Raw genomic sequence first — 11,064 nt, 5'->3', positions numbered from 1 at the left:
CACATGTGACAATGCGTCGCGCTGCGCAACTGTCTTCCACTGTTCGCTCGACAAAGTTTCCATGGAGACATTAGCTGCTAAAATTTTTTTTACCCAATGTGCTAAACTTCTCTGTTTTTCGACGAATCATAAAACGCAATTCGGATCACGACGAAATCGATATTTTGATAGCGAATCGTCATACAAACAGCGCACGTAATATCCTATGCACGTAGTATCCTATGCGAAATATTTGATGATGATATTGATATGTGCGCATTGATAGATGCTTCCTGATCGTTATCAGTTTTCTCGAAGATTCTCGAGGGAGCATTCTAGATCAGCGTAAACGACAAATACTCGTTCCTTCCTATTATAGTTGTTAAAACTCAATCGTCGTCGCTCGGTAGTCGGATAACGCAGTCGTTTATCGATCAGCAATCTACCATGTGTGACTGCAATCTCTCGTTGGAATGAAAATAATGTAAACAGCTGCAAATAAAAATAAATAATATTAATTTTTTTTTCCTTTTTAAAGAAGAATTTGCTTTTATTGATCATACTTATCGCAAATGTACTTTTGACCATGATGTTTACTCAATTGCGAGCTCATGAATCGGGACAGATTCTTGATTCATAATTGACTTACATTGTCGTCTCACGGATCTTACAAATGTAATAAATTCACATGTTTCTACTTTCTGTCAGCGAGTCGTATCGGAAGAACATTTAGCGTTTTCTACCCTTCAATACTGTATACATCAATGGACTCGTTAAGAGTCCATGTTCGAATTTCATTACGTTTTTTAACCTTATAGGAAATTCTATATTTTGCAAATTCAGTATCATCGTATAGTGTGAGTAGGAAGATCACGATCCGCGTTTCTTTCAGCTAGATACAGAACGGTGACCACGCGAAGCATGCATTATCCATCGATAGCACGTTAATCACCGCTCTCTTTGTCATTATCTTTCGCGGCACTTCGAAGCGACATCCCACGCGCATTAGATTACACTTATTGATGTTTATTGTAAGATTCAGGATTCGCGACAACACCCATTGTCACGTTCTTGAAACTCCTCGAGAGAGCCAACGTGAGCCAATGTTTGATGATGTGTCGCTCGTACCAACGATTTTCGATGTTTGAAAGAGTTCATAGTTTTTAGTAAAGGGTCTTTCAATAAGGACGCTCGATTTTTAAATGTAAATAAAACAAGTTGTGAGATATCCACTCAATTTTTTTTTTTATTTGAAAGAATATTTTATGGCATTAAGTATGGAATATAACGTCGCTCAAAATATGGAATGCCGCCGCGGCTTCGCTTGGTGACACATATTCGGGCGGTTCAATTTTCGATCACTTTCTCGCATAAATCTGGCTGAATTTGCTGGATGACGTTTGTTAAGTTGACTTTGAGAGCATCAATTGTTTGCGGTTTATTCGTATAGACCTGCGATTTAAGCCCCAAAGGAAGAAGTCTAAAGGCGTTAAATCGCACGATCTCGGTGGCCAGTTCACGTAGCCGCCGCGCGAGATAACCATGCCCTCAAATCGCTCGTGCAAAATGTCCATCATAGCATGCGGTGTGTGGCACGTGGTGGTTCCTGTTGGAACCACATGTTATCGATATCCATATCATCCATTTTAGGCCAAGAAGTTGCTTATCATCGATCTGTAGCGCTCGGTTATGGCAACGATCGCTTCGTTTTGGAAGAAATATGAACTGATGATTCCGCCAGACCAAAATCTGCACCAAACAGTGACTTTCTCGGGATGCATTTGGAGCTGGTGTATCTCGCATAGATTGGTATCGTCCCAAATTCGACAATTTTGCTTGTTCACATATCCATTCATCCAAAAATAGGCCTCATCGCTAAAGATGATTTGTTTGGCGAAATTTGGGTTAACTTTCAATTGCTCCAGAACCTAATCAGCGAACACACGGCGTTGTCTATGATCGTTTACCTTAAATTCCTGGGTCAGTTGAATTTTATAGGGGTGCAGACCCAAGTTTCAACGCAAGATTCGCCAAGTTGAAGTCGCAGAAAGGCCAAGTTCTTGTGCACAACGAGAAATTGACCGCCAGGTTTTCCCGTACACTCTTACGCACAGCAGCGATGTTTTCAGCAGATTTTGCGTTTCGGCGACGTATTGGCTGATTATTTATCGAACCGGTTGACTCGAATTTGGCCACCAAACGTCGAATAATCGACTCGATAGGAGCGGTTGTGGCGAAGATAAAAATCACGTAATGCGGAACGTTTCTTGAACGGAACACTAATTTTGATAATAAAATTTTATGATTTGCACACGTTGCTCAACACTATGATTTTCCATAGTGAGTTGCCATACACTATTAAACAATTCACAACAAATTTGACAGATATCACTTTAACAACATGGCTATTATGATCTAACAAATTTCAAGCGTCCCTATTAAAAAATCCTATATTAATACTTTTATTGGCACATTTATCACCCGTCGCAAATTCGCCATTAAATGTCGTGTTCACTTTTATACAGTTGTGTCAATTGTGTCATTAAATATCATGTTCACTTTTATACAATTCACTTTTATAAAATTGTGTCTTTCTATTGTATCTTCACTCGCTCGAGCACTGCTGATTTCTAAAAATCGTCGCTGCTCGATATAGTCCGCGTTAATTATCGCACCAATTAAAATTCGATTTTCAAATGCTGTTCGATCTTTCGCCAAACAAAAGATCTTTCCACTATTTGCTAGTGCTCGTGTAATCACTACCAAAATGCAGAAATCGTTTTTCTAATTGAAAAATCTTTGTATTCTCGATTCGTGCAATTGTAGCGATTAGAAATTGTCTGCATCCAGTGGAGAGTCGTGGATGCTTAATATGATTGCATTCTTCTATCCACACTCCTTCAAGATAGCAATTTGATAGGATCGCTTCAATAGATTGCGCTCTACTTAACTGAAATCTCAATCCATATTTATTAACAGTAAGAGTTGGCTCTTATAGATTTCAACGTATAATTTGGCGCATTTCTAAACTGAATTTATTTTCGTCTGTAACTCCCTCTTTTCAGAGTAGAGCATTATGCGCTTATTTTCAAAGTATGCTTCAAAAAAAAGCTTCATTCTCATAAAAATTATTATTAATTATTAATTTATAAAAATACAATTCTATTCAGCTTCATTTACATTTACACTTCTACTAACCTTGAAACATATTGTAAAAACATGTTCGATTGTCATGTTCCCTCTCAAAAAAAAGGATAAACGATCGAGGCTCTTTTAAGGGAGAGAGACATTGCGTTTCATATCATTGATGTTGATAGCAATTAGATGTTGACATTCAATCGATTAATTATGAAACTTGGTCGTATTTATTTAAAATAATTAATAAATGTTGTTTATAGAAAAATTACATTACGCCATATCTTGACTGAAAAACGATTGGAGCATATATCAGCGAATAATCTTTGTAATACTTTTCGTTTTACAACATTTGTTTTTTATATTGTTTTTGTTCATGGCAATATTCTCTTTTTTGTGATGTTTTTTGTTGTCTTGTACGTGACTGCAGTTCCCAAAATCTGTGATGTCTTACTGCTACTCCGCATGACGTCATACCGAAGAATTCCTTGTATTCCCTCGTATTTCCTTTGGAGTTAGAATGCTACTCCCGCAGTATTACTACTAGAATACAAAGATCGGAACACAATACAATCGAAACTTATGGTTCGCGATACCGGTAACATCAGGTACGTTCAATGGAAACTTCGCCCGCTGTGACGGAATTTTTACTCTTTTATTGAGCGTGACGGGTAGAAGACAAAGTTTTACAATTGGTTGCCTGTACTCGAAACGAGTACCTTTTTTACACGCCTTTTTTATAACGCAAGTTAATTCATCATCACCGGAATGACACGCGTGATCCGATCAAGTTCCCATTGGCTCGGTAGAGCCAGAGGGCACAAAAACGATTTAACCGACTTTGGCCAATCGCTGGACAACGCGCCATTTTGGGTGTTGTTGAAGAGTATGCAATCATCGGACCAAGACCTCCAAAAATTTTAATTATTCGTTGAACCATTTGCTAACGCGAAAGTCTATTTTCATTTAAATCAAGCACGCTTGGTTTGGCGGAAACGATAAGAGAAGTTCCAAAAAATGGCCGATGGTCAGAGCGTGATAATCGTCGAGATTATCGGAAACGGGAGCGATTTTATTATTATAATAAAATAAGGCACGCCTCGATCCGACAGAGGAGCGTGGACATCTCTTCAAAAGTTAGTGTGTGGATCGTTTTAAATAATGCTTAACATTTTTAACGCCGGCTTCTCACAGGTCACCGAAGTGCGGCGACGCAGGGAGTAAGAAACGCAGTTCCGTCGAGCAAATCGGTTTTGGAAGTTAGGATCGCGAATTGTTTTTGCATGTGCATTGGACAATTCGCGATCGGCGTCGGTAGTCCTCAGCGAGAAACAAATCGTTGATACGCGATAAAGGTAAGAAAAGTATAATCGCTGACGAGCTCTAAGTATAGAGCTTTAGTCTAGAGGCATACGAATAAAGCGATATAAGCCTTATGCGATGAACTTGACCGGGACTCGTTCGGACAGCGATCGGTCCTGCGTAATCAACACTGGTATGGATAAAGGCGCGAGCGGTGAGGGTGATTCTCGCCGAGAAGTCGCCCATTCGACGGGCATTCGGCTTAAGTGCATGGTATGCACTTAAAGAACGAATAAAGAATGGATCGAACGGTGGCGCGGCCCGGAGAATCCAAAATTCGTGCCGCAATAACGCGATTAATTGAGAACCGGCATGCAACGTTCGAAGATGATGGTGCTGGATGAGTACTAACAGCGGGTGTAAGACGATGGGATTCCTCGTCGCTCCTGGGAGGCAAACTCGGCGGAGTCTTCCTCGAATACGAATAAGTCCATCCTCGTCCATATAAGGATTGAGAACAAAGATCGGGCTGTTCTTCGATACCAGGCGCTTATGTTTTAGAGCGTTCTCATTAGGAAACATGTTTGACAGCATGGTTTTGAGCCAATAGCATTTAGCGTTCTGAATTTCTTCGGGGAGTAAAGTCGCGGTATTCGCAGGTTTTTTAGAGCGTCGAAAGCGATTTAGAAAACGATACAGAGAATAGTACAGAGCGGTAATAGTTCGTAGCAATTTTGGTCATGAAGAATAACGCGACGCGAGATCCCATGTTGGTGTAGCGTGCAATGTACATACTGGAGATTCTGAATAGTCCATCTAAAGGATCGAAAAACTTGACGATAGTCGACAAAAGGGCTCGTTTGATTTGTTTGGATGATATGGTCACGCGAAATTGAAAGATATCTAGCTTAAGATTCCAGAGTATTCCTAAGATCTTAAGATGCTCGTCGTCTTGAAGAATCTTATGAGTGGTTAAACCATCGAACTCAGACAATAGAGCGGTGGCATTGGTCGCTCATTTTCAAAGACAAAAATCTCCTTTCTTTAGTATCAATTGATCGCATGTTTGCAAGAATCTGGTCGTCTGCGCCAAAAGCGCAATCATCATCATATGTCTGATGACGTAAAACGAGAAGCGCAAGCGGATCCGACACCTTCATCGTCTACGAATTGTTCTAAGACCCGAAAGGCTAAATAGGGAATGACAGCTGTATACTGTAGGTAACGGTAAGAAGGCGGTAATCCGTGATTAGTTCACCATTAGGTTGCGCACACAGTGCGCTGATAGTTTAAGGAGTCAATTAAGATTTATCGATACATTTTAGCGATATCGGCGGTAAACACGGTATTGGCGCCAGTGCATTAGAACAAAATCCCTCTGTGAGTTTAGGATCAATGAGCATATGATCGTTCAACGATGTTCAACGATGTTTGATATGCGGCATGAAGCCCACTCGTAAGCGGGTGATTGCACTGCTGTCACATAAGACAGCATGATGCGGAATATAATAAGTTTGCTCTGGTTTGACAATTTCTGTCAGTGGATTTTTGATCATATGACCAAGTGTTTCATGTGAGAAATTCGCGGTACTCGGATGCGTTAATTGAGCATTGTTCCAAGCGGCGAAAACTCGAAACAGCAATAAAATACGATTTACCTATCGAGATAAATGATCCGTTTTTAAATGGTAGTCGAACAATATAGCGTCTTTTCGGTGTACGAGAATGTGTGGCTTTAAAGTGCTCTTTGCCTCTCAGGGCTCTGAGGAACTTTCTGAGACATTTCTCAATTTCCCAAAAACGAAGATTCAAGAACAACTCCGTGATGCGTAAGTGCGGAAATTGACTCAGTAGTCGGAAATGAAGCTATTGATCCAGAAAGAATCTAGCCGAGAGTCGCGGTAGGCTTATATTCGGAACTTTTTTGAACACCGTCGAGAGCATGCCGAATAGATTGGCATCGATTATGATGTCGATCGGATACGAACTCATGGGATTACGATCGGCAAGCTCGAGTCCGGCGACATGTTTCCAATTGTACGCGGTATTGATTCAATTTGATAAATATTTCATTAATGATCGAAGTATAAGGACGGTCGTAGTATAAGATCCGAGATGCCGGAGTAATCGTAATTTGGGCAGCGTGACTGACGGACTGCATTTCGCTAATGCTGGTAATAGAAACGAAGAACGGAGCGATTAATTCTCGAAACGCGTAGGCGTTGAACAAGCGATTCGGAGATAAAGACGGATTCATGATCAAGAAGCGCGCAAACGGTGACAAAAAACGTTTATGAGGCGAATAAACTCTCACGCGTGCAGTCGCGAGTAAGATTTTGGAGCTCAGTGTGATGGTTTTTGATAACAAGTGCGTAGAGACGGCGGTTACATTCTCGCTACTTGTGGGTGCGGACGTTTGTTTAATATCGATGGTTGTTTAATGTCGACAGGCTTAACAGAATTATCGAAATGTAACAACGTGTGATGTTTACTATTGCCGACACGCGCGAGAATTTGTACAATCTTTCACAGGATGATTCGTACTGAAACAGTTCACACAGCGTTTCTGGTTTTAATGAATTCAAAACATTGGGATGGAGTTTGCTTGAGGAACGTAGAACATTGATACAATAGATGGTTCGCTTTGCACACTAGGCACAAGAACGGAACGGTAGACGCGATATGTAAGGCGAGATTTTCTTTTGGAGATTGTCTGTGACTTCTCCATTGCGTTCGCGGGTGCGATCGTGAAATGCGCGAATGCGAGATGCAAGAAATTGATCAAATTCGCGATAACGCGGGTAATCTACGAGGGGTATCGCCGAGTTTTTGTGCAACTAGAAAAACAAGTCAATCATCCCAATATTCAGTAGCACAACCGAGATTGCTCAGAGCTTGTATCGTTTTATTGGTTTAATCGCGAAACATGCGAAGATCGTTGGAGGCTTCTATCATGAGCGACGGTAAATTGAAAAGCGATTGTAAATGTATCGTAATAAGGCGACGTTTATTACCGGGAAACGAAAATATTCCACTCGATAATGAAGTGAAGTGTTATAACTTATAGTTCACAATGTGTGATTATTTCACATAATTGAAATTAATTATTCTTGTATACATATGTATATACATATATAAAATATCTCGTTTTAACTGTTGCAAATTATTTAGAAACGATATGGAAAAATATATTTCAGATAAAAATGAAACGATTTTGAGGGGGACATATTTTTTTAAATATATTTTTGAATATATTTTTGTTACATTATTTTTTTTTTTTTAGGTGAAGAGGTGTCTAAAAGATGTTAAGTGTACAATTTAAGAATGTATTATACATACAGTCTCTGCAAAGAAATTTAAATTTGAAAGTATGTTTAATATTTCCATTTCAAATAAAATATATATACAAAAATATATATACATATGAAAATTGTGTAAATAAGATTATATTTTTTTTAATAACATTTTTGTAGATTATTTTAATTGTTATTATTTTTATTGTTAAAAATTAAAATTTTTTAAATAATAAAGAAATTTACATTTTCTTTTTATAAGTACTTTAAATATTCATATAAAATAATTTATGCAAAGTTTAATTACGATTCACTGATTAATTATAAAAAGTACAAATAAAATAAATATTTTGTTTATGTACTGGACCAGTTTATGCATCGCAATGTAACTCTACATAAATAATCTTAAATACATAATGTACTTATATTAAAAAATTGAGTTTTTTCATTCATTGTATATAATGCATTTCCATATTTATTAAAGCATAGATTTAAAAGATACTATTTATTAAAATAATTTATTATCCACATAGTATCACCTTCGTATTATATTCAAACATGATTTAGAATGATCTATAATTTTCTCACGATTTTGTTATCATTTTGAAAATATATATAAATCCTTAATTCTCTGTTTCTACATTTAATCGATTATAGCATCTATTCAAATTAAAATTTTTTTTCACTATATAATTTTAAGAGAATCGTAAAGACGAATAGTCATATTGTAAATAGCACTTACGCACAGACGATTTACGTATCACCGATACATCACTACATACGTATCAACCTCTCATATAGGTACACATAAATTTTCGTATAATAATAACGTTCTAATTGGATGTCTAACAAGGAGAATTAGATAACGTCGGGGACTTTAATATGCCTTTTACAGACTGTTCTTGAACAAAAAAAAAACAATACGATCTTTTCAGCCGATAATTGACCGATAATTTCGAAGAAATCGATTTTTTAAATAATTATTGTAATAATTTAAAAAACATACTCTGTATTGGAAAATATCAGAGTTGGCAAGTAACGCGTTATTTGTAACATCGTTACAAGTTACTTTTTTCGGTAACGAATAGGTAACGACGTTATATTTTCTTCTGTAATGTTCATGGTAACGTAATTACATTTTTGGAGTAACGGTAACGATTTTATTTTTACTCGTTACTTTATTTCTAACTATGTAAAAGTTTAGTTGTGTACTAATATAATCGTATACTAATAACCCTAGAAAACAGAGATAAAACATTAGTCTGATTGGCTGTCTAAATCACGCGATCACACCTTTTTTTCATTGTATTCACAGTTTACACGTATAGACTAATTCAGATATAATCTTTACAATATATTTAATTTCTTAAAATAAAATTTTTTCTGTGTCATATCTTACCAATTAAATATATGTTTATAATGCAGATTACAAACAATAGTATTTTTTTATTATAATATCATTTTATCCTTAGAATATTCACGATGAGTCATTCGTATCTTGTTTCTTTTCTTCGAAATATTGCTTCGAATATCTGGCTAAATAATTCTTTCTATCCTTTTCTCCTTTTTAAATGTACAACTTCATAAATGTTTTTTAAAGATGTTAAAATATAGTATATAAGAATCTATTCATAATTTTTATATATTTGGAAAAATTATAGAAATTAATTACACATAATCCATCATGCACAGTAAAAGAAAATTGTATATGTATTAAGAGTTAAACATATAATTTAAAGATATCTTATTAAAATTAATATGAAAAATAAATTTATTTAAGTAAAAATTACAAAAAATGTAGTATATATTATGTGACAGCATCTTTTTCATTCATGAAAATAACGCACAATGTTTACTATAAGCATGTATCTTTTTAGCTCTTTTTCTCTACTAAAAAATAGAATTTTGACATCTTTTTTACATTTACCGCAAAAATCTGTACATAATATTCTATTAGAGTCAAGAAAAAAAAAGTAACGAAAAAATAATGACTCGTTATATTTTAAGTAACAATAACAATAACGAGTTTTGCAAGTGAATAACGAGTAATGGGAACGGGTTAACATTAAATATATGAATGATTTTGAAGTCAGTGAATGAATTTCTTCATAATTTGAGTTTTCATCAGCAATCTTTCTCCTTAACGCACCGGTTGGAATATTGCATCACAAAGTAATATCTCCAACGTTTTTCTTCTCAAAAAATTGAACTGTTAACTGTTGTGAGTAAGTCACAAAGTTAGAAAACTGAGTGGCAAGTGAGAACTTATAAAATTATATAAGTGATTAAATTATCATATATATAAAATTGAAAATTAATAATCACCACACAATCGATGCCTCTACACTGAACAATAAATATATCGTATGCAACATTTTGTACATTGTTAATGTATTAAAAATTATCGTCAAAATTTTAAAATAATAATTGAGAGAACAATTTGTGTCTTGTCATTTTAACAGTCGGTTGAATAATAATTGCTAAACAAGTAACATAGCGGTCAATTTGAAGACAAACAAATTATAGCTTACGTATTGTACATGTATTGTATTATGAACAAACTTTACTTTATTGAGAATCTCAATGTAAGCATGATTTAAAGTAATATTATGTTGTAAATTTAGCCCATTAGTCTGTTGATTAATGTACATTAATGTACATCATTTCCGATATATATCAACCATTTGTTATAATAATTCTCTACATCCAGAATCTCTAATATTTTACCAATCAAAGTCATGATTATTTTGCAACCTATGTTCTGTAATCACCAAATGAGTGGATGTTTAACTATGCTTTCGGTGTTCAGAAAGTTTGTAATTTTCTCACTGTTTGTTCTACATAAGAAGCATCGCTATCACGAATTTTGATCTTGTAGACATTTCTTCTACATTTCAACTACATTTCTTTTTAATTCATTATTTATAAAGAATCTTTATATTATGAACTTAATTCCTTAATAAATTGATTCAACTTGTTTAAAAAAAAAGAAACTAAAAAAAGAAACTTTGACAAACTCCTCATTAGTTATATTCTTGAATTTATTCGATATCTCTTCTAAATACGATATGGAAAATCATTTAATTCATTCTTTAAAAGGTAAGTTGTTATTTGATCTTTTAGTTGAACAAGAATTCAATTTATTTATTAATGTTTTAACTCTTGCATTAATAGTATTGAATGTAAAATCTAATGGATAATTGTTTTGACTGCTGAGTCAAAAAATTCAAAAATCTTTCCGAAAACATTGGTTTTTGATATCAATCAAATATCAATGAGTTATTTAAATTATATAATTGTGTCCAAACAATTAAATTATCACCCACTTTCAAAGTGAATTGTAATTTTGGATAGA

This window comes from Atta colombica, unplaced genomic scaffold, assembly GCF_001594045.1.
Source record: "Atta colombica isolate Treedump-2 unplaced genomic scaffold, Acol1.0 scaffold30, whole genome shotgun sequence".
NCBI lineage: Eukaryota > Metazoa > Arthropoda > Insecta > Hymenoptera > Formicidae > Atta > Atta colombica.
The sequence above is the reverse complement of the archived record's forward strand: the minus strand, read 5'-3'. Positions refer to the sequence as shown.